Raw genomic sequence first — 7,350 nt, forward strand, 5'->3', positions numbered from 1 at the left:
CGCGAAAAAACACGAGGCACAGCATCGCACGTCTTTTCGTGTCACTCCGAAACTCTTCCGGCCGAAAGTGCTGACTGCAGACCACTGAGTAATTGGACGTTGAGTTGGGTTCCCAGTTCTTTCTAGAAATGTTCTTTACACAATGTGCTTTCGGGGCTTCGTTCACTGAGAACTCATGGTAGGAGACATCCGGATCCTTTTTCCGCACACTGCAGAATGGGACGCAAAAACATACCGCATTCTTCGGTTTAAATTTCACGAGCAAAACATCGTCGCTTGATTAGTGGGCAGGTATTACATGAATTTAGTGGCTGGTATTCTCGCAGATATTGTAAAAATACGTACCATAAAGAGCCGTTCACTGGCAAAAGGCGGGAATGCTTAGTGCGCGGTTTGCCCGCGGATCGTCTGCTACCATGCGACGTAGCGGGAGAGGATCGGTAGCGGGAGGATTGGTGGGTGGCGCCACCACACGGAATTCGGACGCAGTGGAAGAGGGCAAGCGTGGCCTCCGCGATTTGCTGCCGGCGGGGCGGCGCGCCGCCGGTAGCCCATGGAGGAAAGAATACTCAGGAGAGGCCCCTAGCATCCCAATGCATTGCGAAAAGTGTGGAGAAAATTACGTCATTTTTCTTGAGCCCATGGACAATGTTGCTTACTTGTTTACAACTGCGGTGGCCAAATTTCGGCAAATAAAACGGACAAATTTTTAAAGCGCTTGGTATGTGGCTGCCTCGCTACGCTTGCAAACCAGCGCAGTCGCTACGACAAACGTTTTTAGATTAGGCCAGTTTGAAAACTCTGCCGTCGGAGGCGTCTGCGTTCGCCATCCCGCGAGCCTGTTGCTATGACGACGACAAACGCTACTTTGCCAGTAAGAGCTGAAAAATCGTCCTTCTATCTCAAAAACAAAGGCCGTTTTTCGATTGAAACTTTGGGTGAGGGTTAGAATGGGCAAATTGAAGGCGAAATCAACAGCTTAGAAGATGACATCGCACCGAGGAATTAGCGACGAAGCTGTTTTCGCTTCGAAGCGGGAGGGCAGGCCGACGCCATGTTAGTCAAATCAAACCGGAGGCAGCAAAGGATGATGGGATAGAGTGCTGGGCTCCGTGGGCTCAAGTCATGGCGGGACTCGGCTTCACAAATGTGACGTCAGGGCCTCTCCTAACCTTTTCTTTCCTCCATGCGGTAGCCGATCGCGGAGGCCACGGGGCAAGGCGGCATGTAAGGCGAGGACAACTTGGGGTGACGCCAGGTGACGCCACAGGGAGCGGTTTTTCGCACTTGATCTCACCCCCACTGCTCTCTGCGCATGCGCCGCGTTGCTATGGCAACGGAGGCGCGTCGCTTGCGTCGTCTGCTTCCTCTCCGCCGCGGCTGCGCTCCGCGGCGCCGAAGTCAAACGGGAGCGCGCGGCCTCCATCACGGCCGCTGGATGAGAGCGCACGCCTTTCATCCAGCGGCCGTGCCTCCATGGCGCGCGGCACGCCGCTCGTCGATGCGCGCCGTCGGCAACGAGAAGCGTGTAGCCGTGTATGCGATCGCGATGGAAACAAAAACAAACAAAAAAAAAAACAGAAAGAAAGAAAAGAAGAAGATTCGAACGCGGAAATCTATAATATAGGCATTGGGCACATTTTGCTCAGCCCAGCGATGAACAGCTAATCTCACGATTCGTGTCGTATTTCAAAATGCGCTGGTTGTGACTAAGGTAAATCGGCGCTAGCATGGGGTTTCATTGCGATGGTCACTTGATACAATCGGCGCCCTTGTCTGTGCATCCCATCCTTGTAGCGCCTGTTTCAGAACTTCTTACGCAAATTATCAACTTTTGTAAGCTGTGTATTTGATGTGCTTCCTTTGTCCGGGACGATGCTAGTCTCGTACGTGTTGATCAGTCTTTTTGTTGTTGTCGAAGTTGTTCTGTTCACCCTCCTGTGCTGGGCCTAAATAGAGGCTTGCTGTACAAATAAATAAATAAATAAATAAATAAATAAATAAATAAATAAATAAATAAATAAATAAATAAATAAATAAATAAATAAATAAATAAATAAATAAATAAATAAATAAATAAATAATATTTTCATTACTAACTATTTATGAAAAACCCGAATGAAAAGGGCAAAGGTTACGCGCAACTGCAGGGTTGAAAGCCTTCCGCGCGCGCAGTGTTTTTTTTTTTTTTCATTAGGCCTGGAAAGATGAACCACGTAATGAAAGAAGCTTCATCCCGTGTTTGTTTTTCGGTTCTTTCATAGACCCCACAAAGCAGAATTCGGCAGCAAGTAACGCGAACGCTCTCAAGCAGACGCTTTCATGCACCGCACAAGGCGTGTTTACATCGTGAATTTAAAGTTGCCAAAAATTATGCAATAATAAAAATATAATACACGTGCCGTCATTGCGTAGAAAACGGCAAGCATTTCTTTTGTTCGGGCCCTGATCGTTTGAGATGGATTATGCCATGCTTCAATGACAAAGGGAGGCTAATTATAGCACAGGATCCATGAATCATTCATTTATTCAAATGCGCCCACGTGCGTTTAGGGGAGGGTCGCAGCGTTATTTATGGCCTGGGAGAGAGCGACATCGCGCTGCTGAGGAAAAGACTGCACATTGCACGTCGAAACTGTGTACTTCCAGACATCAAACGCCCCATACCGAGACTGAAAACTTAGCGCTTATTTATTTATTTATTTATTTATTTATTTATTTATTTATTTATTTATCATACTACCCACAGCGCCTTTTCAAGGCATTACAGTGGGGGGGGGGGAGTAGAAATTCGTACAAAATACAGGCATAACAGAAATATCACTTAAAGCACAATGACAAGCCAAAACCCGGCATGTTCAGCGAAGATACACTACAAAGAACAAGAAAATACATCATTAGACATGATTGTCACAACATTTTTGGGTAACTTATTCCATTCGCTAATAGTTTTGGGGAAAAAGAATGCTTAAACAATTCGGTTCTACAACTTATTTCTTTTATTTTACAGGAGTGATCTGTCCTTAGTGAAACGTAGTCTGGGCTCATTAAATAACAACTTTTGTCTATCCCTGTTTTGTTATGAAATATATTGTGAAAAAATTTTAATCGAAGTACTCTCCTACGATGCTGAAGCGAATCCCAACCTAGGCTGCGCTTAGCTGTAGACACACTGAAATTCCTGGAGTAGTCTTTAAGAACAAAACGAATAGCCAAGTTTTGAACTTTTTCTAGTTTGCCGATATCAGATTTGATGCGTGGATCCCATACCGTACAAGCAAACTCGAGTATGGGGCGAACATTGGTCTTGTACAACAACTCTTTAGTCTTCACTGGAAAACGTTTCGCGTTGCGACGTAGGAAGCCCAAAACACGACATGCTTTCGCGCATACATAATTTACATGATGGCGCCAAGACAGGTCCGAGGTAAGATACACACCAAGATATTTATGTTCGAACGTTTGGTGAAGACATGTACCATTAATGGTATAGGAATAAACATGAGGCGTCTTCTTTCTCGTGAAGCACATGTACACCGATTTCTGTAGATTTATCTGCATTCCCCAAGTTTTACACCAATCAACTAGCCTATTCAGATCATGTTGAAGCGCAGTGCAGTCGTCTAAGTGATTACTAATTCTATATAATACACAGTAGTCCGCAAACAATCTTATTGTAGAAGAAATACCATTACAAATATCATTCATAAATATTAAAAATAATAGTGGGCCCAAAACAGAACCCTGCGGTACTCCCGAACTTACATCGACATCTTCAGACTGCTGACCATTTACGACAACACGCTGTTTCCGCGGCAGTTCAAGTACTCTTGTAACCAACGAAGAATTTCAGGGTTTATGTTATACCACGCCAATTTTTCTAGGAGGAGTGAATGAGGAACAACGTCAAACGCTTTTGCTAAATCAAGAAAAATACAGTCCACAGAGAAACCTTGATCCAATGAACCAGCAATATCATGAGTTAATTCTGTTAATTGTGTCACACAAGAAAACCCAGCCCGAAAACCATGCTGTTGGGGGCAAAGTAGCGAGAATGAATTTAAGTGATTAATAATGCGAGTGAAAAGCACGTGCTCGAATACCTTACATACTACACTCGTCAAAGAAACAGGCCTATAATTGGGTACGAGGCTACGTAGTCCCGATTTGTGCAACGGCGCAACGTTTGCAAGTTTCCAGTCATGTGGTAGAACTCCTTCTTTCAGTGATCTCGAAAAAAGAATTCGAAAATATTTTGATAACACGGCTGCACATGACGATAGCAACGCAGTAGGTAATTCATCGGGTCCCATGGCACCGGAAGGTTTCAAACGTAAAAGCAGCTGCTCGATTCCGCGTATATCAAACTCAGTATCACCCATGGGTTCAGCACAAAGGGAGCCAAATCTAAAGTTATCAGTACCAGGCCGCCTTTCGGTAAAAACGGAACTAAAAAACGCATTGAAGCATGTAGCTTTCTCGCGACTATCAGACACCAATGCACCATTACATTCCAGAGTAGGAATCGACACTTGGTCCTTTCTATTTGATTTAATATATCGCCATAGTTCCTTCGGACGGTTCACAACACGCTCGTTAAAAGAATTAAAGAACGAGTTTTTGGCTTTCCTAAAAAACACAAGTTTGGTTCATTAGAAAGACTGCTCTGTCGTGATAACAATGATTCCGATTTCATCGCAAACTTCAGAAAAATAACGGATATATTAAAGAAAATGCGTGGAGGAGTGGCGACTCGCTAGCCAGTTTCCGGCAACTTTTCTATGACGTCACAGTATCTTGTTTGGGCAATTGACGGCGGCCGAACTGATCAATCGCCAGGACACATGACTGGACAATTGTAGTGGGCCACTAGTTCCGTTTGATCGAATCACTTGAATGCTAACCTGCAGTTAAGACACTGAAAATTATGTTTTTAGTGCTGGCCCGTATGACATCACTCGTGCCAATAACACGTCACTGTGGCGCGAAATTTGAAAGTTCTGAAGTATTTCCTGCGTTTTTATCGGTTAAAAAACGTTTTTCGTGGCCGGAATGGAGCTGAGTGAGGTACTGAAGTCTAACTCTTTCAAGTTAACCAAAGTTGTATTTTGTCTTCATGGACCCTTTAAACTCATTCGTAACAGCTTCCAATTTTACTTTATTACACGAGTTAGAATTTCTTTTGAAAGCCGCATAAATATTCTTCTTTTTATTACTGACTTGACGAACTGCTTTAGTGAACCATGGTTTATTCTTATTACGGCGCGATGTCAATACCCACGATGGTACGTACTGATCACGCAGTTCAAAAATTTTACTTTTGAGAACTTCCCACAACTCTTGAACACCACAACAATCCTCCGACTCGCAACCTGTTGACAGCACTGGGAAAGGTAGCGGCGCCCCAAGTCAATCATTCAATTCGATTCAATTCAATTCAGTTTATTTCAACATCAAGGATGTTTGGAGGCACAGACAAAAAGCCATACAAAGGCTTGACAGAGGTCCGTGCCCCCTACATGGCACACAGTGGAGAGTAACGGGAGGCCGTGTTCATAGTGGCAACAAAGAAATTACATGTTTTTCGCGTACAGAAGCAGAGCGCCACTTTTGTAAAACAAAAAAAAAAACTACAACAAAGAACAGAGACCGTACTATAGTGACTAGATAAGGGAACGGATTTTTGTGTGCACTAGGAGGTCAGTAAGGCATTCCATAATGTGTGACGCTAAGAACAATAGTTAATCTGGGATTGCAGCAACATATAAATGTCTTAACAAAACTTGTTGCTGAGCTAGTTGGTACATAGTTCAAACAAAGTTAAAAAACGTGGCGCAAACTAGACGGGACAAGAGGCGCCTGTATCTGTGTTTCTTGTCTCTCTTGTCCCGTCTAGTTTGCGCCACGTTTTTTAACTTTGTTTGAATATAAATGTCATTGATAACAAAGGAGAAACAGAATACAATGGGAAATAAAAACAAAATATACAGGAGGTCTATGAGACAACTACAAAAACGCGTTACGCAGATCTTTAAAAGAGACTGTAAAAATATCAGTTCCATGTTCGCAATAAAGTCGATTGAGCATTGAAGGGAGGCAAAATTTCAGCATTTGCTTTCTATAATTTGTGCGGCACGTGTCAACTTGCCATTGCTCTAGGACTGCGGGTTGCATAAGAAATGACGTTTTTTCGTAGTTTCGCAAGTTCGGCCATTGTGCCAACGTTTCTGGCTGTTTCTGAATTAAAGTTCTGAGATAACTTAAATGGATTTTACATTGATAATTTTAAGGTCATGAAACAGACTACTTGTATGGGATAGCGGAGGTGCTTTATTTACAATTCGGATAACTCGTTTCTGCATAAGGAGTAGTTTATCCTATGTTTTGAAGAGTGGTAGTGCCCCACACTAATACGCCATAATTCAATAGAGATTATAACAGACCATTGTATAAAATGATATCAACAGATATGGGAAAATAAAAGTACTGTTTTCGCATTCAGCCAGTCACAACCGAAATTTCCCGTTTAGGTAACTGATGTGTTTATCCCAGGACATGTATTATGCCCTGAAAAGTATACACCTAAAGTTTGGAAATGCGCTACTATTTCGATTTCGGTATTATCTATATGAATGGGAAGCAATGTGAAATTTTTATGTCGGGGGTGCCTTTGTTTTGTCGGTGTTGATCCGGAGATCATTACTAAAGATCATTCATGATAGAGCGCACTACATAATTGTGCTCCTACGCGCCTGTCGCCTCCTTAAATGTGACAGGTGTCTTTCTGACCTGTTGTTTTTTGAAAGATCTGCAAACGACGAAGGTTTCTGCTGTGGAAGTTGTGGGGATCGCGACTTTCACGCGAACCCCTTTTCTGGCTAGCTTCTCATCGCGGCCGGCGTGCACACGCGCCTCGCTCACGCGGCGGGAACCACACGGGAGGGCGCCAGCGACCGGACGGTTTGTTGTCGCCCTGGTGGAAGCGTTGACCCTTTTCCCCTCTGCCTTACCCGAGAACCAGTTCTTCCTCGATACTAGCGCCACCGTAAGGCGAAGTCTGGTGGGACGTAGCATGACGAGGGGACGGGCTCTTGTCTTCGGGATCCGGTAGCGCGCGGACGTCTCGGCGCTGGTCCTTACCTGGGGGAACGCGCCACAAAGGACGCGTCCGGACGAGCTGGGAGACTGCACCCGCGCTCGCACGAGCAGCGCTCCGCTGCTCCGGTATGCAATCGGTGAGTCGAACCATCTCGATCTCTAGCGTTGTTTAATGCCTCGCTCCCAATGTTACCGTTATGGCCTACGATTAGTCTGTATGCAGTGTATTTGATTTGCACTTTGCAATAAATG

This window comes from Haemaphysalis longicornis, unplaced genomic scaffold, assembly GCF_048455015.1.
Source record: "Haemaphysalis longicornis isolate Haplotype H1 unplaced genomic scaffold, Haemaphysalis longicornis Haplotype H1 scaffold_1, whole genome shotgun sequence".
NCBI classification, from domain to species: Eukaryota; Metazoa; Arthropoda; class Arachnida; order Ixodida; family Ixodidae; genus Haemaphysalis; species Haemaphysalis longicornis.